This window comes from Hibiscus syriacus, unplaced genomic scaffold (assembly GCF_006381635.1).
Source record: "Hibiscus syriacus cultivar Baekdansim isolate YM2019G1 unplaced genomic scaffold, ASM638163v2 tig00110020_pilon, whole genome shotgun sequence".
Taxonomy (NCBI): Eukaryota; Viridiplantae; Streptophyta; class Magnoliopsida; order Malvales; family Malvaceae; genus Hibiscus; species Hibiscus syriacus.
This window is the reverse complement of record NW_024062568.1, coordinates 1,616,009-1,644,003: the sequence shown is the minus strand read 5'-3', so window position 1 is coordinate 1,644,003 and position 27,995 is coordinate 1,616,009. Positions and strand designations below refer to the sequence as shown.

Genomic DNA, 27,995 nt, shown 5'->3' with positions numbered 1-27,995 from the left:
GGAATTAATTCAGTCTCTACTTACCAAGTCGTAAGGCCGATCATTTGTTAAAGAGCCATGTTTCTCGTGTTGAACTGATTACAACTCTTCGTGCAGATCTGATTCGACCTTAGCTTCTTTGTCCTTTGAGCTATCTGAGTTTTCAGTTTGGGAGGTATCCTTCTCTGGAGTAGAATCGGGAGTTCTCGACTTCTCTGAACCAGTCTTGGTTTTGTTATTTACGGGCTTCTCATCTTTAGGCTTTGGCTTGGGGATTTTCTTAATGCTATCAGCCTAATCAAATAGCAATATGCATTTCAGGAAACTAGTTGCTAAAAGTATACTCATTTCCAGTATTGATCAAGCTAGAATTGGCGGCCATACCTTTTCTTTCATAACGATTATCTTCTCGTATACTTCTTTAGATGTGAAAACAGGTCTGCTGAATCCGGATGTCCTGGAGAGAGAGAGAGCATGAAAACCATTTAGTAAACGTATAAAAGAACAAGGTCATAAAATATATAAAAATTATGGCCTTGATAATATAACACACACACACTATATATATATATATATATATATATATATATATATACTTTTTTATTTACATTTTTAGTTCTCTTTTGTCATAAAATAGGTCTTTCATATTTTATCTTTTGCATGTGCAAATGATAGACAAACTTGTATGATTATGTTTTAAAAAACAAACAATGATGTGCTATGCAAATGACTTTTAACATCATACTATTGCAGCAACTTACTTCAGCTGCTCGGCCTCCTTTTCATCCAACCAAGTCTTGAACTTGTCCATATTAGTCGACAGCTGAAAAATAAATCGTTTGTAAGTTTCTGCCACGAGCATAGGCAGACATCTAATCCAGAAAATATCACAAAGAGAAATTTAAATGAGAATTTATACCTCCTCTATTTTGTCTTTTGGAAGCCAAGGTTTGCCCTCCCACCCACGAATAGTCTAGATGGAAACCCACAAAAATAAATATCCATGTAGGGGAGTCTATATTATAAATCCAACTAGCGACTAATCCATGTGGCACTGTGAATTCATTAAAAAATGAAAAAGAAGATAATATCCATCTAAATTTGTAACATCCGCAATACCGGGTTAGTGACCAAATTGTAAAGTTTCAGAATTTGGTGACTAAAGTATAAGAATGAAATAATTTAATGATTATTGGAAATACATGATGAAGGTTATTTAGTAATTATTAAAGGAAATTAAGGGTTAAATGGTCATTTGACCAGAAAGATTTTTATATTTCTTTTTAAGGTAATATAAACGTGGGAAATTTGAGAAACATCCAGAGTTCTCTTCTCCTTTCTTCTTCTTCATACGTGGGAGAGCAAGGCAAAGGTGAGAGTTTTATTAGTTGATTATTATTTGAATTTTAAGTTTGGTTTTGATTCTTTGGGTATTAAATAGGCTTAAGGAAAGCTTATATGTGATTTAAACAATAAGATAAAGGAATTATGAAGGAATTTGCGATATGAGTTTTAAGATGAAATTTTGATATGGTATGATTGTTGAAGTTTTATGGATGAATTTGACTTGTCATCAACCTAATTAAGAAGTATGAAGTGTTAGAATTGGAATTAGAACACATTGAAAATTTGGTATGATTCTTGAATCTCATATGGAAGATAGGATGTTGAGGTTTAAGATGAAATAAATGAATATAGATTGGTTTAAGTATGTGTACTAGAGTTAAGAATGAAAAGGGGATGAGATATGAAGTGTTTGAGAGGAAATGAAGTAATTTTCGAGTTAAAAATATGATTTCTGGGCAAGGGGAATCGGTACCCATTAAAGGGGAACCGATACCCCTTCAAACGACAGAATTCCAGAATGTCATGAGGGTATCGATACCCCCAGTAGGGAATCGATACCCCCCTAAAGGAAATTGTGAATATGGGTTTAATAAGTTCGTTTAAGTTGCTAGTATCTAATTACAAGGTGTAGGTATCTAATGATTGCCTCAAAATGTACATTTATGTAGATTCTGCACGTAAAGCAATTCCGGAACATTTGGCAAGTAAGATCGATCAAGGGAAAGATAAGAGATTTAAATTGACTAGTGAGGCCAGGTGAGTGCATACTAGTGATATGTAGTGTTTAATGGAAATAAGACTTGCGATGAGTCTATTTCCTAGAGTAATATGCATGAAGTCATGGACATGATTATGTGTGGTTATAATTATATGTGATTATCTGTGTTACATTGATTGTATGTATGCATGACTAAAGATAATGATATGCTTTGTATATGCTATATGATGTATGTAAGACTTTAATATGTAATAATGGAAGAACATGGAATAAGTTATATGATAGAGTCATAAGAAATGAAATGAACATGAGAGAATAAGATAATCAAGTATAAGTTATATGATATGGTATAAGTGATTAAACGAGAAATGTTAGGAGACTCTAAGAGAATAGTATGAATTCGAGGGCATAATAAGGATACATAAGCAATATAGGGAAGATTGATAAATTAAAGGAAACTATGGTTTATGTATTATAGTGAAGAGCTACAAAGTTTTATTAAAGAGTATTGTGGAAGTCATGAGAAATTGAACTAAATAAATAAATGGTTTATGTAAGTGGAAAAGGAAAATGATATAAAATAAATGGAAATTATTTATAAGATAGCATGAGACTAATTGAACATGTAATATAAACTTTATAAAGGAGTACTTGGGTAAAATCATTATATGATACAATTATAGAGTATTACTATACAAAGTATATTAAAATATGATATATGAGAATATGAGTAAGTTTATAGGATATTGATAGGACATATAAGAATATTTAAATGTATGTTGATATGAAAAAGGGAATACAAAGAAATGGAGCATAAGGTAGATAATATGATATCAGTTATTATATATCTATATGAGATATGTCATCAGGTAATATGAAAGGACTCTGAAAATTGATATAAGCTACGTGAAAGTGTTCTAGGTGTTTCTATATGTTATATGAAGTATATGATCTTATGTGAACAAGATATGATAAGTATGTTTACATGAATAAATGTGATTGGGTGAGAAATGATAGAAATTATATGAAAACATGATATATGTGACATGTGAATTATATGGAAATGATCTACGTGTAAGTGAACTATGTGACTGTGATAATATGAAAAGAAGCTATGTGATACGTGATATGTGATACGTGAATTACAAGTTTATGTGAATATTTGAAATGAAATAAATGATAACGCCCATGTTATGTGTCATGAGAGCTAGGGGTATAGTTGGCATGCCAAGAGTCGAGGGTCTACGCGGTCCTTCGGGACATATGTATATTCTTTGGAACATGTGTGAAGTCTTGAAAGACACATACTTGATCCCTAGTATATGTATATGATTCTTAAGGAATAATATGTGGTCCTTATGGACATTATTATATGGCACTACGATGCAATTCTACGCGGTCCTTCGGGATATATATATATTATGTGGAACATGTGTGAAGTCTTGAAAGACACATACTTGATCCCTAGTATATGTATATGATTCTTAAGGAATAATATATGGTCCTTATGGATATTATTATATGGCACTACGGTGCAATTCTACGCGGTACTTCGGTGCAATTATACGAGCTGTGGTATGATAAATGTTATAGAAATGATATGATGTTGTGTGTGTATAGTGTTTGATTGAAAAGGTTAACCATAAAAGTATGTGATTACATGATAAACTGTTAATGATGAATTATGTGTATGTATGTATTTACTGTAATTAATCTGATATGATTTTATATGATACGAAGAATGCATGGAATTTGTATAACATGATAGAACAGAACACGCATGTATTGATATATGTTATAAAGTGCATTATAAGTTGTTATGCCTCACTAAGTCTTCGACTTAGCGTGTAATTGTTTCACACGTAGGTTTCGAGAAGAGTAAAGAGTAATGCGGAGCAAGACAGGTCAGTTTTCCTTACCAAATGTCAGATCAGAAAATATAGGTATTGTATATAGAGTGTAGTTGGCATGTAGTTTAAAGATATAAATTGTATGAACTCTGATATATTTTGTAAACGTTTTGAATAAGTTAAATGTTATCAAAGTTTTAAATTACTCACTATTTTATACGAATAAATGTTTGAAAAGTCAATGTGACACTTCGGACTCGTATCCGGGTCGGATACGGGTTGGGGGTGTTACAAAATTGATGCTAGAATGTTTTCTAAGGGCAGTTTCCTTTAGGGTACAGGGAGCACTATGGCTCAGATATAGGATGCGTACATGTACCCACCACACCCTTATCATTTATGGATCTAAGTTTGGTTTCTTGGGAATTTGAGGGCAATGATTCTTCCAAGTGATATCACAAAGAGTGAACTAAGAAAGGTAAAGATGTAAGACCACCTTAAAGAATTCTTAAGCATTTATGGCAATATTTGGTTGCAATTAAGTTAGTGTTTGTAGGTTGCAAGCTAAAACACTTTTGAGTTGATATCTCTTAGCAGCTTCGGATCATAAATTCTTCAAATATTAAGTTATTGAACCAATTTGCCTCCTCTCTTTGACTCTTCCATTTTCAGCCTATTTCTCTCTCTGTTTCTATGTCTTCTTGTGTCTCACCAGTTTTCCGTCCAAAGACCGATGATAAATCAAAATAACCTTTGGTATTCATACTTGGTACTTTCATAGTAGTTTTAGGACGATTAAGTTGCTACATGACCTTTAAAAAAGCATGTTACAAACAAACAATTTGAAGTACCTGTTGCAATTCAGAAAGGTATTGTAGAGCAAAATTTACTGCTTCTGGCCATGCGGTCAACTCTTTAAATCTAAAATTTAGTCACGGCAATTGTTTTAGTTCAACAAATTTCAATTCCTTATAATCAGGGTTTCAAATCGAGGTCGCAGTCACGTTTTCGGTCATTTCGTGTTTACCGCGATTGCGGCCATCGCGGGCGCTATTGGGCACTATTGCGGGTGTAACTGGTAATTTGGACCGCAATTTGAAACCCTGCTTATAATGAATGATTGTTCAGAATGCAATTACCACAGATAAGAAATATCAGTCCCAAGAAATAGACAATACCGGAAAAATATTGGGTCAGCGGAAGCTTTTAACAAATTTAGGCGTTCTTGAAACTCCGTAGCAGTTGCATCTTCACCATCGGTATACAGCCATTCTTGAACCTAAATGATAAGAGTGTCCTATGTTAAATTTTAAAGTAAATAAACTGGCTAAAATGTCTCTGAAAACATGAGACTAACCTCATCAAGCTTCTTTTTTTTTATAAGAATTTCAGGCCTCGTTAAAAACCCCCTTCTTGATTAATAGAGTTTATATGAACTCCTTAATCAGTGGAAGGAGGAAAAGAGCGCCTTAGAATTTTATTGAACCATAAAATTACATAAGATACAACCATCATACACCCCACCAACCAAATAAACTTTAAACAACCATAAAACACCCGAAATATAAGACTAGAATAGAATCAGCCAATTCCTTCTTTAGCTAAGGCATCAGCCTCTAGATTGGCTGACCTATTAACCCATCTTACAACACCTTCTAAAACATTAAGCCTATGAACAATATCTTTGATCAAAAACGCATAAACATCAGGAACTAGATCCTCTTTCTTAATCCAGTCTACCTCAACTTTGCTGTCGCTTTCAATAATCAGACGACCCTTCCTGTCTCGTAAATTCGCATAGAACATTAGACCCTTTTGAATAGCTTTTAATTCCATAAAAGTTGGAGGTCCCGGACCAGCAGATTCCTTGAAAGAACTTAAAGTCAAACCCGAGGAGTCCTTTAGAACACCTCCTATCCCACTCTTCTTCCAATCTCTTGTAGTAGTCGCATCAACATTTAACTTTACAAAACCTTGAGGAGGAGGAGACCAAGGAAATATAGATACAAGACGATTAGGATAAAGTGTAACATCCTCAATACCGGGTTAGTGATCAAATTGTAAAGTTTCATAATTTGATGACTAAATAGAAGAATGAAATAGCTCTATGATTATTAGATGCATATGATGAAGGTTATTTTGTAATTGTTAAAGGAAATAAAGGGTAAAATGGTCATTTGATCATTTAAGGAATTATATACACGTGGGAAGAGAGCTATCTGGAAGCTTTCTTCTTCTTGCCTTCTCTTCTTCACGTGGGGCTAGCTTCAAAAGGTAAGTTCTTTGTTTGTAAATGAATTGTTGATTTTAAGGTTGGGTTTTGATTATTAGATGATAACTAAGCTTAAGGAAAGCTTAAATCATCTTAAAAACAAATGATGGAGAGGTTAAGAGAGATTAAAGATTTGGAGTTTTTATATGAAATTTTGGAAAGGAATTGATGAGTAGAATTTGAAGTTAAATTTGACTTGTCAATGGTTAAATTAAGAGATTTGGAGTGTTAGAATTGGAATTAGAACACATTGAAAATTTGGTATGATTTTTGAATCTCATATGGAAGATAGGATTTTGAGGTTTAAGATGAAATAAATGAATATAGATTGGTTTAAGTATGTATACTAGAGTTAAGAATGAAAAGGGGATGATATATGAAGGGTTTGAGTGGAAATGAAGTAATTTTCGGGTTGAAAATATGATTTCTGGGCAAGGGGAATCGGTACCCATTCAAGGGGAACCGATACCCCTTCAAACGACAGAATTCCAGAATGTCTTGAGGGAATCGATACCCCCATGGTAGGGAACCGATTCCCCCTAAAGAAAAATGTTAATATGGTTTAATAAGTTCGTTTAAGTTGCTGGTATTCAATTACAAGGTGTAGGTATCTAATGATTACCTCGAAATGTACATTTATGTAGATTCTACGCATAAAGAATTCCGGAACGTTTGGCAAGTAAGATCGATCAAGGGGAAAGATAAGAGATTGGAATTGACTAGTGAGGCCAGGTGAGTGCATATTAATTAGTTTATGGTGCTAAATGGAAACAGACTTGCAACAAGTCTATTTCCTCTGTTAGAATGCATGAATATATGATTATACGTATATGAATGACATGAATTGTATGTATGCATGATTATATGTGTTAACATGCTTTTGAATGTAATGTTATGAGAAGTATGTGCTATGTAATGTATATATATATGAACATATGTGAAACTGAACTATGTGAACATGAGAAAACAAAGTATAAGACATGAACTATGTGATCCTATGAGAATATGAAAAGAAGCTATGTGACTACAAGTATATGTTATGAGATAAGATCTATGTGATTGCATGCAACATATGATATTAGATATATGTGGTATGTGACAGAAAAGAAGGAACATGTGGTTATGAGATCAATGATTACACGTACATGTGATACGTGACTGAAAAGAAAAGATATGTGGTTATAAGAGAAAGAATATGAATAAGTAATGTGAACTGTTATAAATGATAATGCCCATGTTATGTGATATGAGAGCTAGGGGTATAGTTGGCATGCCAAGGGTCGAGGGTTTACCTATGTTCTTCGGGACATATGGACTGTTTACCTATGTTCTTCGGGACATATGGACTGTTTACCTATGTTCTTCGGGACATATGGACTGTTTACCTATGTTCTTCGGGACATATGGACTGTTTACCTATGTTCTTCGGGACATATGGACTGTTTACCTATGTTCTTCGGGACATATGGACTGTTTACCTATGTTCTTCGGGACATATGGACTGATTACCTAGGTTCTTCGGAATCTATGGACTGGTCCTTCGGGACATTGATCGAGCTGTGGTGACAGCATATGTGTGCACAACCTCAATGTACTCACATACCTTAAGTTCTCACTAGTGTACATGGGCTAATAAAGTGATTAAACAAGCATACTGAATGTGATATGTATACGATGGGGTTATAAGTGGTTTGAAATGTGTTACGTGAACCATATGATGTTGTGTGTGTATAGTGTTTAATTGAAAAGGTTAACAATAAAAGTATGTGATTACATGATAAACTGTTAATGATGAATTATGTGTCTGTATGTATTTACTGTAATTAATCTGATATGATTTTATATGATACGAAGAATGCATGGAATTGGTATAACATGATAGAACAGAACATGCATGTATTGATATATGTTATGAAGTGCATTGTAAGTCGTTATGCCTCACTAAGTCTTCGACTTAGCGTGTGATTGTTTCACACGTAGGTTTCGAGAAGAGGAAAGAGTAATGCGGAGCAAGACAGGTCAGTTTTCCTTACCAAATGTCAGATCAGAAAATGTATGTACTGTTTACAGAGTGTAGTTGGCATGTAGTCTAAAGATATAAATGGTATGAACTCTGATATCTGTTGTAAAAGTTTTGAAATAATTTAAATGTTATCAAAGTTTTTAAATTACCCACTATTTTATACGAATGAATGTTTAAAAAGTCAATGTGACACTTCGGACTCGTATCCGGGTCAGATACGGGTTGGGGGTGTTACATTTAATGGTATCAGAGCTAAGGTTTAGCCGATTCTCGGCATAAACCGAAGTCCAAAGTGTCATAAAAGGTGTACATGCCAACATAGATTGAAAAATTTCTGATCTGATTGTGTAAGGAGTATGTTGTCTTGCTAATAGAATAAGAATAGTTTAATACAGTAGAAATCCGATCGTAATAATTTCAAAGTAAGTGAAAGGTGATATTCCTGATTGTGATAGCTATTCACTTGCCCTGGCCAGGCAGGATGAAGAGCGTACACCTCAGGAAATGCCTAGTAAGATCAAAAGTTGATTTCAGAAAGCTGAAATCATATCTGAATAATGATAGAAAGTTTTCATCGTTTGAAATCGGAAAAACGATATAGAGTTATTATGTGGATAAGATAGAATATGGTGAACGGGTGTCACCATAAGAATGTTAAAAAGATCTAAGGACGTGATGAGTACGTATAGAAGAACTTAAGGATAAGTGCATCAGTGACAAGTGTATAAGATGTATAAGTCAGAGCTTATAAGTTCAAAATGAAGGAATAACATTGTGTATAAGCAAGAGCGTTTATATGATAAGGGTTTGCAGTTAAGACGGAAAAGTTAGCGTTAGCTAACGAGAATATGCGATGGGAATGTACTGGAATTATAAGATTATAAGATATTGTCAGGATATGAGAACCAAATCCGTAATGGATCTGGATACAGTTGCATATTTGGATCATAGTAATGTGGTATAGTAAAGGAAAAGGAAGTAAGAATTTGTATATTTAAGTAAAGCTGAGGATTGATAAGAAGAGTTTGAGAATATGTATATCGATGATCAGATTATAGGACACAGGAAGTCAGAATGTTGAGTTTGAGTAAAAGAAATTTCAGGATGTATGAGAATAGAGGTGAAATTGATAAGTTGAGTAAGCGAATGTTAAGATAATTTAGATTGGAAAGAATGTATATGATTGGTATAAGAGGGCTTGTGCCCTAGACTGAACCAAAGTTATTATCTAGCTGTCAGAGTAAAGGTGCTAGAGTTATAAGATTGGAGGAAAGATATAGTGGAGTTAATTGATTATGATATGAATTTGAATATAATTGTATATTCTGAGCAGATAGCTATGATGTAGAAACAGAGATAAGTATTTGCATGGAACCTTCAGGAAGGAAAATACAAGTAGAAGAAATGAAAGGGATTGATTTAAAAGAATCAGATACGATAAATATGGAAGTACAGAGGACAGTTTTGATATAGAGTGATGAGATGAATGTTATTGTCAACGTGATGAGTGACATTATATGGAATTTTAGAAAGATCAAAGGAAAAATGCATAATCGAATGAGAGAAAAGACAACAATGGATTGGTATTACTGGTTATTGCTTATATGATAAACAACAGAAGATGAAGGTATAAACGAAAAAGATAGTCGAAAAACTAAGGGATTGAAAAGTAAGTTTCTGATGATGACAAGAAAGAATAAGTCAGGGAAGCAACATAAGAACATTAGAAGATATGTTCCTATTAAGATGTGCAGTGAAAATTCGAGGACGAATTTTCTTATAAGGAGGGGAGATTTGTAACATCCTCAATACCGGGTTAGTGATCAAATTGTAAAGTTTCATAATTTGATGACTAAATAGAAGAATGAAATAGCTCTATGATTATTAGATGCATATGATGAAGGTTATTTTGTAATTGTTAAAGGAAATAAAGGGTAAAATGGTCATTTGATCATTTAAGGAATTATATACACGTGGGAAGAGAGCTATCTGGAAGCTTTCTTCTTCTTGCCTTCTCTTCTTCACGTGGGGCTAGCTTCAAAAGGTAAGTTCTTTGTTTGTAAATGAATTGTTGATTTTAAGGTTGGGTTTTGATTATTAGATGATAACTAAGCTTAAGGAAAGCTTAAATCATCTTAAAAACAAATGATGGAGAGGTTAAGAGAGATTAAAGATTTGGAGTTTTATATGAAATTTTGGAAAGGAATTGATAAGTAGAATTTGAAGTTAAATTTGACTTGTCAATGGTTAAATTAAGAGATTTGGAGTGTTAGAATTGGAATTAGAACACATTGAAAATTTGGTATGATTTTTGAATCTCATATGGAAGATAGGATTTTGAGGTTTAAGATGAAATAAATGAATATAGATTGGTTTAAGTATGTATACTAGAGTTAAGAATGAAAAGGGGATGATATATGAAGGGTTTGAGTGGAAATGAAGTAATTTTCGGGTTGAAAATATGATTTCTGGGCAAGGGGAATCGGTACCATTCAAGGGGAACCGATACCCCTTCAAACGACAGAATTCCAGAATGTCTTGAGGGAATCGATACCCCATGGTAGGGAACCGATTCCCCTAAAGAAAATGTTAATATTGGTTTAATAAGTTCGTTTAAGTTGCTGGTATTCAATTACAAGGTGTAGGTATCTAATGATTACCTCGAAATGTACATTTATGTAGATTCTACGCATAAAGAATTCCGGAACGTTTGGCAAGTAAGATCGATCAAGGGGAAAGATAAGAGATTGGAATTGACTAGTGAGGCCAGGTGAGTGCATATTAATTAGTTTATGGTGCTAAATGGAAACAAGACTTGCAACAAGTCTATTTCCTCTGTTAGAATGCATGAATATATGATTATACGTATATGAATGACATGAATTGTATGTATGCATGATTATATGTGTTAACATGCTTTTGAATGTAATGTTATGAGAAGTATGTGCTATGTAATGTATATATATGAACATATGTGAAACTGAACTATGTGAACATGAGAAAACAAAGTATAAGACATGAACTATGTGATCCTATGAGAATATGAAAAGAAGCTATGTGACTACAAGTATATGTTATGAGATAAGATCTATGTGATTGCATGCAACATATGATATAATATATGTGGTATGTGACAGAAAAGAAGGAACATGTGGTTATGAGATCAATGATTACACGTACATGTGATACGTGACTGAAAAGAAAAGATATGTGGTTATAAGAGAAAGAATATGAATAAGTAATGTGAACTGTTATAAATGATAATGCCCATGTTATGTGATATGAGAGCTAGGGGTATAGTTGGCATGCCAAGGGTCGAGGGTTTACCTATGTTCTTCGGGACATATGGACTGTTTACCTATGTTCTTCGGGACATATGGACTGTTTACCTATGTTCTTCGGGACATATGGACTGTTTACCTATGTTCTTCGGGACATATGGACTGTTTACCTATGTTCTTCGGGACATATGGACTGTTTACCTATGTTCTTCGGGACATATGGACTGTTTACCTATGTTCTTCGGGACATATGGACTGATTACCTAGGTTCTTCGGAATCTATGGACTGGTCCTTCGGGACATTGATCGAGCTGTGGTGACAGCATATGTGTGCACAACCTCAATGTACTCACATACCTTAAGTTCTCACTAGTGTACATGGGCTAATAAAGTGATTAAACAAGCATACTGAATGTGATATGTATACGATGGGGTTATAAGTGGTTTGAAATGTGTTACGTGAACCATATGATGTTGTGTGTGTATAGTGTTTAATTGAAAAGGTTAACAATAAAAGTATGTGATTACATGATAAACTGTTAATGATGAATTATGTGTCTGTATGTATTTACTGTAATTAATCTGATATGATTTTATATGATACGAAGAATGCATGGAATTGGTATAACATGATAGAACAGAACATGCATGTATTGATATATGTTATGAAGTGCATTGTAAGTCGTTATGCCTCACTAAGTCTTCGACTTAGCGTGTGATTGTTTCACACGTAGGTTTCGAGAAGAGGAAAGAGTAATGCGGAGCAAGACAGGTCAGTTTTCCTTACCAAATGTCAGATCAGAAAATGTATGTACTGTTTACAGAGTGTAGTTGGCATGTAGTCTAAAGATATAAATGGTATGAACTCTGATATCTGTTGTAAAAGTTTTGAAATAATTTAAATGTTATCAAAGTTTTTAAATTACCCACTATTTTATACGAATGAATGTTTAAAAAGTCAATGTGACACTTCGGACTCGTATCCGGGTCGGATACGGGTTGGGGGTGTTACATAAAGAGAGCACAAATCCCCTAATGAAGGGTCTGAAATAAGAGAATCCTTAGGAATAGACACCTCTTTGTACTTAGCAAGGAACCAAGAAGCTAGTCTAAACCTTGCTACGAAAAAATATTCAGCCAAATCCAGCTTTCCCCCTTCAAACACAATGAGATTCCTTACTTTCCAAGTAGTCCAAATAACTGCCCCAGGAATAAAAGACCAAATTGTAGAAGAAGACTTCAACTCAGCCCAAGCAAGTAGGAATTTTTTCGCATTAACATGCAAAACAGACTTAATCTTCCAGAAATTCAGAAATTTGTTCCAAATCATCCACACCACCGAACACGTGAAAAACAAGTGCGATGGAGACTCCACCTCTCTCTTACAAAGAGGGAATCTAATGTCTACAATTCCTTGTATTCTCCTTTTAACAAGTTCTGACCTAACAGCCAGCTTCCCTAACACCACCTGCCACATAAAGGACTCCACTCTAGGTGGAATCTGGCCCCTCCAAATAATATTCTTTCAGAAATATACCTCTTCCGAATCCGAAATAATGGTTGAAAAAATCTTAGTGCCAGATTTAACAGTATATACCCCATCTCCAGTACCTTTCCAAATCACCCCATCACATAACTCCTTAGATAGAGAAACAGAGGAGATAGCATTCATCAAGTTAACCCACTCTTCTACTTCTCAGTCGTTTAAATTTCTTCTAAACTGCACATTCCAACTCCAACCATATGAGCTGTAATTCCCAAATTCAACCAGTTTACCCATTTTGTTTGTGGAAATGGAGAACAATCGAGGGAAAATAATTAGAAGAGGAAAGTCCAACGCCCAATTATTCTGCCAGAACCTAATTAATTTGCCATCCCCAACTCGGAAAGAATACAAACTTCTAAACTTAGAGCCAATATTGTCTTCTTTAAAGTGATTCAAAACCACCGATCTCCAAATCCAAGATACTCTTTGTGGGACTTTGTTGTCAAACATTAACCAAGATGGATCCATTTTGTATTTAGAACAAATGAATTCCCTCCAAACAGACCCCCTTTCATTAGCATACCTCCAATACCATTTTGCTAGAAGAGCTCTATTCATGAAACCAAGGTTTCTAACACCTAAACCCCCCTCGAATTTTGACTTGCACACATTCGGCCAGCTAACCCAATGTATCTTATTTTTACCTACTCCCCCACCCCATAAGAAATTCGCCATAATGAAGTTGAGAGATTTAAGAACCGCAGATAAAGATAAATAATACGTCGGGAGCGAACATAGAACCGACTTTATTAAAACCAACCTTCCTGCTAATGACAGGGAAACAACCTTCCACCCCGCTAATTTATTCATAAAATTATTCACCAGCGGATTCCAAAGTGCTGTAGAGTTCCTAGTAGCACCCAAAGGCAGTCCTAAATATTCAGAGGGAAAACTACCCACAGAACATCCGATAGAATTAACCCACTACTGAACTTCTTCCTCATTCATATTCACACCAAACAGTTTACTTTTCTTCAAGTTGAGTTGTAAACCAGAAATCACTTGAAACACACTAAGCACCCTCTTCACATTTAAAATCTGCGTCTTGGATGCACCACAAAACATAATGAGATCATCCACGAACTGTAGATGAGATAGTTTTAAAGCATCAACACCCCTTCCTAAAACCAGTCCAGAAAACAGACCATGTTCCACAACCTTCACAATTAGCAGATTGAGAAGTTCTCCAATAAAATTAAACAACAGAGGTGATAGAGAGCACCCCCTGTCTAAGACCTTTAGCCATTGCAAATTCCTCAGTAGGAACTCCATTCACTAAAACAGAAACTGAAGCTGTGGTTACACACTTTCTGATCCAACCTCTCCACCTGGAACCAAATCCCATTTTCTTCATTACTAGAAACAAAATGTCCCACTCCACCGAATCATACGCTTTCTTGAAATAAGAGCATTCAACGCATTTCTTTTCCTCCTAACTGAAGCACATGTATGGAAGAATCTGGTATTTCTGTCCCCATCTTCTACCCATTTGGATCTAGAATTCTGGAACCGAATCTGTTCCTCTTTCTTATGCAACTTCCATAATTCTGACCTTAACTCCTTTAACTCAGCAGCTTTCTCATCATAAGTACCATCTTGCTGCTGTTGAACCTCCACTTCTAATTTTTGAATCTTCAATTCTATTTCTGAAATTAAAGCTCCAGGAAACTTTCCTCTCTTCCCTGCCCAATTTTTAATGGCAGTTTTGGTTTTTTTTCAGAATTTCAAAAATTCCAGCATTCATCTGTATCTCTTTGCATTCTTGAATTGAAGAACTGATCACATCATCAAGTCCTGCTTCATCCATCATATAGTTAAACAGTTTAAACGGCTTTTTCCCCCAATTAACACCTCCATTCTCAATAATTACTGCATTATGATCTGACAATGATCTTGGCAGCAAAGACTGTGTTAAATCTGGAAAAGCTGCCAAGAATTGGCTATCAACCAAAAATCTATCCAGCCTTACATAGGTCGGTGAATCTTGGTTATTACACCAAGTAAACCTACATCCACTCAATGGCAAATCGATTAGACCTGTAGTAAGAAGAAGAAAACGACTGATCTACCAATCTTCTCATCTTCCTGTAGATACACATTAAGGTCCCCTCCAACACAAATAGGCTCAGAATATCCTCCAATGAACGTGCTTAATTCTTCAAAAAAACTCTCTTTTTCCTCCTCAACGGAAGGACCATACACATTAATGAATCTGCAACTGAAATTATTTGCCCGAAATCTCCCCGATATAGCAATAAATCTTCTAGATGTACACTGATTTTGCAACTCAAATACGTTATCATCCCAGAACATCAGCAAACCCCCTGACGAACCAACCGATGGTGACTCAATAACCCCTTTCAAATTATTTAACCCACTCCTCAAAAAGACCTTTGAATTTTCTCCAATTTCGTTTCCTACAACCAAAGAAATTGAGGACAATATTTGGAAACTAGCCTTTGAACAACCCTTTTTTTCTCTAATCTACCCAATCCTCTAACATTCCATGTTATTATAGATATCTTTAACATCATCATAAAGGAATCAACCAACTAGTCCCCCCGCAAAATCCCCCTGCTTGTCCATCCTCAAGCATTTTTCCAGACTAATAATCTTATTCAAAAAGGCTTGTTGTCCTTGTTTAAAGGAAATACCCAACAACTTACTTATCTCCCAAGTAACTAAAGCTCCATCCAATAAATCTGAAAAACCAGAAGAGGAAGCTGTTGAAATGCTCACTCTTTCTAAAGCTTCCCTTAACAAATGTCTTCTAGCTCTTCTGATAAAAAAACTCGATTCAAAACTGTGATTATCACCCATTAACTGCAATCCTTCAACCACCCTTTCCACACTCATATCCCCCGAATTCGATCCATCATTCACATCCTCACAACCCTGAAACTCTGCATCCACTAATAAGCTATCCAGTTGATTTCCTCTGGAATTTATATTTCTCCAGTCCCTGACGATTAAGGCACTATCTTTCTTAGGCTTAAAATTCAAGATACTTCCCATCCAGTATTTTCTGCCCCTACACCTTTTGTAAACCCTTTTGTAACTTCTTCTTTTCCTTTTCTCTAACGGAACACTTTTTGTGCTCAACGAACTGTCAGACTTATAACACAGTCTCCCTTAACTTTGCTTCCTGAATTATCAATGGTAGGCTCTATCACCTTAACTCAGAATCCTTGGCTCGAAAACCATCCTGCTCAATTATCTCTGGATCTGACCTCCTCCCACACTCTCTGCTAAACAACTTGACTTAGCCAAATCCTTATCTTGAACCATTTTCTCAAATTTATCAATTTTAATTTTGGCCCAGCAGGAATAATCCTCATTACGTTAGGCCCAGCAAACTCATCTTTTTTTGAATGGACTTCAGACCAACAGCCGTCATTTGAATCTCTCAATCCCAAACCTGCAAACTCACCCACTTTCACTCCCTCCATACTGCACAACTGACTTTCCATTAATGTTTGATCTATTTTTGAAATTCTTGGAAACCGATTATCTCCACCAACCCATCAAGCCTGATAGCTGCGCCCTGTTCCATCCAACTGTCCACTCTCTGACAGTTTTCTTCTTGATCTAGCAGAATCTTCCTCATTTCTGACCATATCATGTCTCCTTCGTTCTCAGTCATGAACGCTCCCAACTGTCCCTCATCGGAATTGACCACCGGAGGATTTGTGGAAAAGAAAATAGACTCATCATTCGCCGATCCAATCTTCATTGTTACTTTAAAAGATCTTCCATATGATCCAATAGTAATCTGATCTGGAACATCAAAAGGATAGCCACCCTAATTAGCAATCTTGCCCTTTTTTTATAGGAATAGAAGGCCTCATTAAAAACCTCCCTCATAGTTGTCTCTTTAAAGGAGACAAGTAGCGGAAGGAGGAAAAGTGCCTTAGTAGATAATAACCAACATTACATAAGATACCCAAATTACAAAAGATTGCCTAAACAAAGAAACATAACCAAAATAAAATGCCAAAAGCACATCTCCTAAAAACAAACTCCACACTCACTAACCAATTCCTGACTTAGCTAGACCATCAGCTTCCTCATTAATACATCTGCTGATATGCCTAATAAAACATTATAAAGCCCAATGACTTCTGAATTTCTGTAATAAAATCAACAAGGTGAACCGGGCAGAGATCCGGGATGTGATCCATTTCACTGCCAGAACGAGTCACTTTCTAAAATTTCTTTTGTCCCTCCAAACTGATCAAAAAACATATCTAACCCCACTTGATCGCAAAATCTCAGCTAGAATAGGAGAACAAGGTCCTAAACTGTAGAGAATGAAACCAGCTTGTTATACCAGCATCTTAAGAACTCCACCAATACCACTCCTTTTCCAGTCAAAATTGACTGCCCCATCAACATTCATCTTAAAGTATCCGGAAGGAGGAGGGCACCATTTTAATCTAGACAGTCGAAATTAGAAAGGGATTTATGCTTATCCGCCAAAGTAAGATCTCCCACAAGGCTGTCCAAATAAATAGACAAATCCTTATTTTTGCTAAAAACCATGATGCCACCCTATACTCACCAAAAAGAACAAATTATCTTTGTCCATCTTGTCATTCTCAAACAATCTGATTCCGGCACAGCCAAACAGACCACTAAACTGCTCCTGGAATAAATCTCCAAATATCCGAGTAGGGTCTAAGATGCAACCATGAAGCAAAAAGCCTTTCGGATTATTAGGAAGACTGAAATAACTTCCACAACCGGAGTATTTTATCCAAATTTGCCAAACCTGGACACAAAAAGAATAAATGACTGACAGATTTTGGTTCTGTCCACATAACTCACAAAGAGGTTTTCGATCTTTAACCCCTCTTCTCAATAAAACAGTTTTGGCAGCCATCTTCTGATGAATACTTGCCACAGGAAATCTCTACCTTTGGTGGGACTAAGCCCTTCCACACAATCTCCAACCAAGAATTGTCAGATTCTGCTAAACTTGAAAATAACTTGAGCAAGAATTAACCGAGAACTCACCATCCCCACTACCTTTCCACCAACACGGTCTCCCCCTTCAACAGCGGCGAAAATTATCCCAACACCATCAGTTCCTCCAATGCTCAAACCACTATCCATTAAATTCCTCCTAAGTTGTAAATCCCACACCCCTCCCCATTCGACAAACACCCAAAATCAGCCACAACACCTTCCTTATTACACAAAGCAAAGCCTAGGAAACAAAGTCTTCAAGGAAACATTAGAAATCCAAGAATCAAGCCAAATCTGATAGATTCTCCTTTTCCCACCTGGAGCACGAGATTATTTCGAAAGCATAATCCAAATGAGTCGTTAGCCAATAGTTATTTAAAACACCTTCCAATCCAAGACCATTAGAGGGCACTTATCATCTACCACAATAGAGCTCGAACCCACATTGTACTTAGAACAAATCAAGTCTTCCACCAAGATCATCTCTACCAAACTTCCAAACCCACTTGCCCATAAAGATCTTCCCTGTTTTAGTGTCATCAAGAATATCATAACCCTTCCCCATCTCCTGCTAACCTTTCAAGGAAGATTCATTCCGCAAAAAGAGTAACCTAAAAACTCCACCAAACAAAAGTCAAAGGAACACCATCTTCGTTCAGTAATGGCTCTAAACCCCCCATCTAACAATCTAGACGTCATAGCCTTCATTAACCAAAGCATTATGAACTAACTCTAACTCAAATAAATTCTTGATAATCCCCTTCAATGATCTTTTAACCCAGCTCGAGCTCTCAGATGAATGTGCAACTGCATGATGTTTTTCCAGACTTTTCCCTGTTTTCAGCATCGACAGCCAAATCTTTAACCTCCAGAACACTCCTCGACCCTCCTATTCAACATCAATGCATCTTTACGATCTGTCATCCCTCAAACTTCTAAGAACATCATCTGGCTCTTTTGGATTCGAAATATCAGCAGTGATCGACAAGCATCCTTCTTTAAATCTTTATTATTACGCTCTACCCTGCTCGGGATTCATTGTATCTTGCGACTCCAACCGTGATCCTTATCCCATCATGATCGCTCCATTTAGATTTTCTATAGCCCTTCTCAAACCATCCTCATTCCCAAACTGCACAAAAGCAAAAGTGGAAAATCTGTATTTTGGGTTTCTAGTTTCCTTAGGGATATAGACTCTCTGAACTAGACCATGAACTAAAAACATTTCCCTTAATGCACGTCTTGACACTCTCCGACTAAGATTATCCACAACCCTTCCAAATCTCCTCGGAAAAAAAAATACTTTTCGCCCTGTCTCACAACTTCTCTCTCCCTCTCTCTCATCTCGAGTTTTTCAGTTAATTCATTTTAGTTTCATTAACCTCATCAAGCTTCTTGATAACAGATTGGCGTTCATCATTGAAGATTCTTTTGAAATCTTCAGATGTTTCAAGCTGGTATAAGCAATAAGGCAAGAGAAATAAAATGTAATATAAAAAAAAAGCTAAAATTACTAATGTTCTCTAGATGGAAGACCGAATGCCATGGAATGCTGACCACTCTTACAATCAACCAAACATAATGAAAACCAAATAAAGTGCACAGTTTCATTTAAAATTAAAAATACATATATATATGAGACATAAAATAACACCACGAGGGAATGAAAATATAATACTAAATAAATTTTAACAAAAATGAATAAACAAACAAAAGATCTGCACCTTCTCTTTTGTAGAATATATATATCCTCAAGGTTATTTTTCAATTCTGCTGTTCTCCTTCGCTCTGCATCCTTCTTGTCCAACGCTTCCAATTTACTTTTAGCATTCAACAAAGATTCTTTTGAAAGAGTTTCCAGGTCCCATTGTTTTTTGCACTATCTACAATGAAAAGAGAATGCGAAAAAAGAGTAAGAAAATTAGCTAATACAGAAATAATCTAAAACTGCCAGGCAAGTAATGGCATGAAAGTAATAGAAGAAAAGTTTAAAAAGCCTGCTTGTTTGCACCTTGACTGGAATTCTGAAGGTCAGCTTCTTCAGTTTCTTTTCTGTACCATGATCCGCTGTATTGTTTCTTTAAAGGTACTGTTAGTTGAATTACTGAACCCACCATCTGACCCAAGTTATTGTTACTTTGTTCTCCAAGTTATTGTTACTTTGTTAAGTGTTTTCAGTACCAAGATCAGCAAATACATCGGGAGAAGCACTGGTTGAATTCTCTACAGTCAAATTCCGTTTAGGAACTTCTACCCATTCTGTTACTTGGAAAACAGCCTCTGCTCGATCCAAAGAAAGTATTCCACTTCTACTAAGAAAGAAATGCAAATTTGTTTTTGATGGGAGAAGACAAATTCCTAGATGAGTACCTGCGTAAGGCACAGATGGAAAAAAGAATTATTTCTAGCAGAAAGAATAAAACCAAACTGTAATAAAGCATCAAATGGTGGTTGCTATTAATTAAATAATAATATTAATATTAAACATAACTGACCTCTACCAAATAAAAATCATAGAAAATTTTAGATGGGTTTGTTTCGAGCTTTCTTATATGCGAGATCATAGAAAACCATCATCATAATCGTAAACCAGCTATTAATCATTTATGAATTATGCAATTTAATAATTTTATTTGAATTATTTGAGCTTTCTAAATAAATTAATACAATCTGTTTCAATGAATTTGTACCAAAGATTAAGGAAGTCAAAATTTAGGTTGAAAATGTCAAGTTACATTTGAGCCCAACAAAAGATATGAACCATAAATCCAAAGGAAACTACAAACCAAAAAGGTTTCCAGGCCTGAATTCATTTAAATTCGTTAAAAATATGTCATACAAAAGTCTTATTCGGTTTAAAAATCCCCTATGAAAGAAACTAAAAAATTAACAACCCCCAACCATAGAAAGGGGGCAAAGATTAGCAAGATCCTTATTTCTCGGATGCATCTCTTAAACCAGAACTGAATACTGAGCAAATACAGGCGAGGAAAGCCCTGGAGGTAAAAGATCTTCATGATCATAAGCAAGACACTTCAAAATCTTTGCTATGATTAAGGACTTGAAAATCTGTAAATGGAAAGTTTGACATGACCATTAATGAAACTACAAAGAGATGAGTAGTCTTTATATGGGCTCGAACAACATATTATTTTACCTTGCTAGGAAGCTTTTTCATCCTTGCACAAGTAAATCCTAGTAGCCCCATTTTTGAAAGATCGGCCCCATCTAATTCCATGAAAAACTATAGGAGGAACCATCAACCATCCCCAGCTTACGGTTCAATTTAATTCCATCACTTAAATTTGCAGCATGTAGAGCTGCACCATGAACAATAGCTTCATCTGCATCCAGATGTTTGTCCAGATCTTTCCTTCCAAAATATTCTTGAGAATAACCTATTATGGAAAAGGGAGTTTGCGTTCAGTTTTTCTTTCATCAAGTAAACATGATCAATCTATGAAATTACGAAAGCCTTTTGGCAATGATCATCTTTCTGTTAACCACAGGCTCACACTGCACCAAAGTACAACTTGTTGTGATGAAGGGTCTCCAATATATACCAAATGCATATTGCTTTGGTTGATTTTTTTTTGGTGTACTGTTCAGTGCACAGCACAATGGTGAAATGTCTATAAGGCAGATATTTAAAGATCTTAAATGTCCATGGGAAAGAAGAATGTATCTAAGAAAAGGTATCTAGTTATACCTCAGAAAAATTAGTAGCTCTGTAGTAGGTTGCAATATTCAAATATTTCCATTTCATATTGGAAACACAACCAACATGGAGTTATGTATTTTCCATCATATTATTAATATATTAATGGAAACAGAAGATTTCTGTGGTTCTATTCATGTCAAGTCTTTATTGCTATTGATATTAGGATCAGCCTAACATTTCCTTCTTTCTTTCAATTCTTACAATTTGTTCCACCATGCAGCATAAGGAAAAATGTAGTACAAACCTGCAACTTTGGAACTCTAGTAGCACCTCCAATCAACTCCACATATATATCACCCGCTAGCAAACCTGAATGCTTAAGCACTTCTTTCACAGGCATAAGAGATTTATCCCAAGGTCCCCACAAAGTTTCTTCAAACTTCTCCCCTAATTATGGTGCTGCCTGAAGAGAAAAGAATAACAAAATAAGTTTCACACAAGAACATGTATTAATCCAAATACTACCACAATTTCAAATTTTCAAGCTTATGATCGTGATTTTGTGATTTAGTCAACCTTAGAAACACACCCTAAGGTTCATTTCTATCTTAGAATTTCTTTCAATTTGCTCATTTTATTCAGCATCAAATCTGAAAGCTGCCATAACAAATAGATACATAGCTGTCCTCCATCACTTATTTGACAAGAAATTTGAAACAATCATAACATCCAAGGATTGGATCAAAATGAAGGGCAAGTAATTAGGGAGAACTGAACAAGGAAAATAATGAATACATGGTCATTAGCGTCCTAAACAGTGAATAGATTATGATATATATAAAAAACAGGACTATATTCCTTTTTCCCTGCCTAATTGTAAAGAGAATTAATAGAAAATTTTCCCCATTATGTAAGCAACTCTAAAGAAACTGTAATACTTTTTGAAGGAATGATCAGTGCCTCTATAAAAAAGCAATGCCCATCTCAAATTGTCCAGGGACTGTTAGATGATACCCTGGTATTAACAAGATTAAATACATTAAAAAACTGTCAAAAGAGAATATTGAAAGCAAGAAGCAGCAAATGAGGTCCCAGATAAGTTAGTATTGCAGCAGCTAACCTTCATCCAGCTACGGCCAATCAACAGTTATAAAAATATATTTACCTCAAGGCCCAGGTTCAATCATAATTTACTTTTAAAGAAGAATGTAACAATATGGATCTTGCATAATATTCATTAAAATGTTTCAACCATATCGAGTAGCTCATTGGTTCATAGGAAAAAGTCCTAAACTTCCTCAAAGCAAAAAGACTAGCAATCAAAACAATGAGCCTTCACAGATAAACTTTCCCGAATACATTACAGGATCATACTTCACCACAAGATTCTTACACTGAAAAGAATATACAAAACTATACAATAACAAGGGCACAAAGCGAGAAGCATGTATTAAAATTAGAATAGATAACTTTAATTATTTTGTCTTTTAAATCATATGCATTGTACTAAAAAGTAAGTGAGAGAAGCTCCAGCTTCTCTAACCTAGGAGATTTTCAAATTTCAAAATTCCAGGGGCAGAGGGAGAGAGAGAATATGGGTGATGTTTAACAGCCTTCTCCATCGTCGTCCGTCGCTTGCCGTCCGCCGTCATCCGTACTCCGACCACCGTCCGCCGCCGCCGCACATCGACCTCTTTTTGACGCCTTTTTTTAAGGATCATCGTCTATCCATAGAGTTCCTTTTTCCTGGTTTATTTCGATTGATTCCCCTTCAATCGAAGCAAATCTAAACGCCTTTCTTCGCCGATTTTTCCATCAGCAGTCTTCAAAGTTCGTTCTAGCTGTGCACGCCGGAAGCTCGTGACAAAATCCCAAGTATTAAACTGTGAACACCCACTGCCGTTCACCGGATTTTACCGTCACTGTTCAGGAGCTCTATTCAGAACGCTGCTGCTGGTTCTGGGTTTTCACGCACGTTGTCATAAACCTTTTCATCTATGGTTTTCTTGGTTCAAAATTAAATAGTTTGGAAGCCTTTGCATTCAAAATGACGTTCAAGAATCGCGACGAAGCAAGAGAGAAACGGCTGAAACCTCAGCTCGTCAACTAAGATAGTCGTCAGTCCGAGATAGAGTAAAGGAGAACGAAATCCTTTGAAAAAACCAGATGTTAAGAAACGGGTGTTTATACTGTCGAAGGTGACTGAAGCGGAGCATCAAAATCAGAGAGATGGGCAGCAGACAAAGACTATGCATAAATCAGAGGAGGCGAGAAAGTTGAGTAGTACAGTGGCAGCGAAGAATATGAGAGGATGGTGTTGGTGACAAACAGAATAGGAATGATTCGTTGGTTGAAGCAAGAAGTGTGGAAGGGGCCATTGCGCAGATTTCTGAGGCGGAAATCCTTCCTCAGGATTCTCACGTTTTAACTACTGGAGGAAGAAGATTATCCAAGAATCACAATGGGTTTAGAACTGGCTGCTTTACGTTATACATTGATAATTTACCAGAGAATATCCATTGGAAGCAGTTTGGATCGTTATTTTGCCCATACGGTCTGGTTATTGATGCCTTCATTCCAACTAAAAGAAATTCAAAGGGGTACGTTTCGGTTTCATTCGCTTTGCTACAATTGGAGAAGCACGAGAGCAATCTCAAGATGAATGGCTCGCATTGATGGTAGTAAAATTGGAGTCTCTTTTTCTAAATACAACACAAGACATTCTTTTTGGAGAAAGTCTTCGCCATTGTCCACCTAAAGCCCGAGATAAATGTTACAAGAAATATCTCTATACAGTAAATGGTGTTGTTGACGAAGCTAAACTTCAAGTTTTGGATAACTGCCTAATAGGGTGGTGCAAGAATTATACCAAATCGGTGATCTTGCTAGCCAAATGCAAGACAAAGGCTCAACGGTTTCTCGTTATGAGCCGCTGGGAATGTAGTTCTCATGATATTCGAGGATTCTGATACGTTGAGAAGGGTTAAGAACGAACAATCAGAGACTCTGCAGGGTGGTTTTCTAGAGTTCAAGTTTGGTCGGAGAATCTAGTGGTAGAATGCCGTCGAGTATGGGTAGTTGCGATTCCTTTTTCACGCGTGGAATTAGGGTACTTTCAAGAACATTGCGGCTAGGTGGGCAAATTAGTATCAATTGATGAAAGCTCTCAGTTTCCTTCATCTTTGATCGTGCAAAACTTCAAATCCTCACAGAGACTAAGTAAGGATTGATGAGTCCTTGAGTTTGAAGGTCGGTTCTAATTCTTTTGAAATCATGGTGCATGAGTTGAGCCTTCTTTCAAACCAAACTCTTGGATCCCTGAGGAAGTCGATGATTCTCCAAATCTGAATTGTTTTCTCGGGGCAAACGTTGGAGATTCTCTGTCAGGATCGTCAGTGTCATCCCCAGGTTTAAATTGCCCCGTCGAAGATGTTGCAATTGAAGGTCCCCACTTAGAAAAGGTTTCACTCATAAAGATGTCATAAGCAATGAGAAACCGAGTAACAAATTGGGGTTGCACACAATGGAGGCTGTGGATCATTCAAATTAAATATCGTGGAGCATCTAGCTAATAAATCATTGATCATTCTGATGGTTTAGCCTCAGGGCCTCGGAAGATGCTCTTATGATGGGTCTTATTACTTCTCATGGTTCATCTACTGACACATTTCAATTAAAGGAAGATATCCCAGTGGTGCCCCTTATCCCTGCGAAATTAAGAACTAATCGTGTGGCGAAGAAATGCAAGACAAAGAAAAGAGTCTGAATTTATTGGCAAAAACATTGATTGAAGGGAAGGAAGTGTGTTTTGGTTCATTAAAGATAATTATCGAGCTGATTTTTTTGGTGATTTTGATACATGTTTGGTATTTTTGTGGAGTTCCCTTCAAAGGCGGATGTTTTTGGTTTAATGGTTTTAGGTGTTGTTTATGTATGTTATGTCATTAAATGTTGGTTGTTTTCCTATTGATGGAGGTTTATCTTAGGTATAGGGTGATTGTCTTTTGATTTTTGTGGTCGAGAAGGTGAGAGCTTTAGGTGATTATGTTTTTTGTAATGGTGTTTATCCTCGTTTGAGGGTATTTCGTGTTTTCATATGTAATGAGGTGTTTTATTCAATGAAATATGAGGTACTCTTTTCTTCCTTCCTATGTTCGTTAACATACTTCTTAGTATGTGGACGAATACGAGGGAGTTTTTAATGAGATTTCCAACTTCTATCAAAAAAAAAAAATTAAATAGATAATATAAAGGCTACATACCTGAAGTCCATATCATCATAAAGATTCAACAGATATCGGAGCCGCTGTATTTGCACTCAAAATTTCTTTCGTACGCTTAACCTGTTTCTTCAACTTAGCCATTGCCTTGGGATACTTCCTCACATCAACTCCATTTCCAGCTTGTTATTGAACTCATCTGCAAAGTACTCAACTACCTTAATTCCATATTCTGCCCTCCAAGTTCAGGGTCCCATCTAACATCCTTCACCTGAAAAAAATGCTAAATATTAATGGGAATGGAAACAATTGCCAAATGTGGTATACCCATGAGACACATTCTGAACAATAAGCAAAGCCAGTTTGTTGGAATTATCTAAAAGTAATACAGCCAACTAATTATTATCCTGAGCGTAATGAAGATGCAGAAGCAATCTCTCATTAGGAACAGCTGTCAATTGAAAAGCATATCCAAAAAAGTGATGGGTTGTGAAGAAGGTTGCTATAAGTAGAAACATTAGCCAGTAACAAGAATGGATAAATCATAATAATAATATTGCAGCCATTTGTTATCTTATATAAAAACATTTACTAGTTAAAACTCAACCAGACCAAAGTTCTCACAGCATAGAGGGTGTTGATGTGGTTAAAGTCTACTCAAAATCTTATTAAAACAAGAGATACGCTTGATAGAAATACTAGACAAATTATTATTTGTTTAATTGCAATAACTAGTTTTCATATTTAGAAGAGGATAACTATACTTTTTCAACGTTCATTATGCAAGGTTATAAAGGAATGGACTACATAAACCTCCTTAAATGCTGAAGCTTAAAGCATCCAAGTTTCTAGCTACTTGGTATTTCTACTTATAGAATCACTGGTTGACGGACTAAAGAACCAAGCAACTAGTTCACAGGCTTAATCACAGATTGTCCCTCCTGCTGCCAACAAATGCATCCATTCAAATCCCAATAACATATTAACGTCAATACTGCCAATTGATTCAGATGCTTAACAGAATAAAGAATATTGCAAAAATAAATTACAAAAAGCTTCAATAACTGTTAAAAAAAGATGCGAGGATCTCCTACTACTAACAAACGCATCCAATTGAGTCCCTAAAACATATTATTAGCAGAACCGCTGATTGATTTTTATTCAGGTTCTTAACAGAACAAAGAAACTACAAAGTTAATACAAGCAGTTTATAAATTGTAAAGAAAAAATCCAAGGATTTCCTATTACTGACAAATGCATCCATTTCAATCCGTGGTATATGAACATCATACTGCCAGATAGACAAAGAAACTGCAAAAGTAATTGTCAACGGTTTCTAAAATTGAACGATTTCAAGGAGTTGTTTTTTTACCTGAAATGGTTTATAGAAATAGTTTTCCCAAACTCTTGGCATTATATGCAGAAATAAACAAGCTGCATAAGTCTACTCGAACCCATATCATAAAAAAGCGCATGCCTTGAACCATTCGAGAAATCCTTGTCGATCCAATACTGCAATGCTGCTCCCGAATGCTCATTTATCACGAAAATCACGTTTATTCCCGCCAACTGAGCCGCCGTCATCAGCCTTTCCTCTCCGCTTGTCCAAAATACGGCGGCACCGATCACAGCATCTTTAACCACCGCTTTCGAATGAAACTCCGCCAAATTCGCAGCATACTTCAAGATCATCCCCAACACTCCTCACCGAGTAACTATCGTCCGACTCGAATCACAACATTACCTCTAGAATCTTCCACAATATCAAACGAAAGAACATTGAATCCGAAATCGCTTGACGTCTTTACATGGCTTCCCAACCATGTCTCGAAGATTTTAAAATACTTTGTCGGGATAGCGAGCGACGATTCCGGCAGCTTCTTCGGCGAGTAAGCGAGATTCCGATTGGAAGGCTACTAAGGCGGGGGATTTTCGCTTGGACGTCTCGTTGATGGCAATGCTGATCGGACTTTGCCCCGGTTTTAGATTCACTACGGCGACCTTCAGCCATTCTGATCCTAGATCTTGCTTGAAACGGCTGATTCGAACTTAATCAGAAATACGAGGGATACATTATCCCTAATCTGAATAACATATTCCACATAAGAATTACGTAAATTTTGCTTAAGA

The 27,995-nt window shown here is 36.0% G+C and overlaps 1 pseudogene; it reads right to left on the bottom strand.

The window, feature by feature from the left end:
* Nucleotides 1–27,993, bottom strand: LOC120213180 (annotated as a pseudogene).
* Between the last annotated feature and the right edge of the window lie 2 nt (nt 27,994–27,995).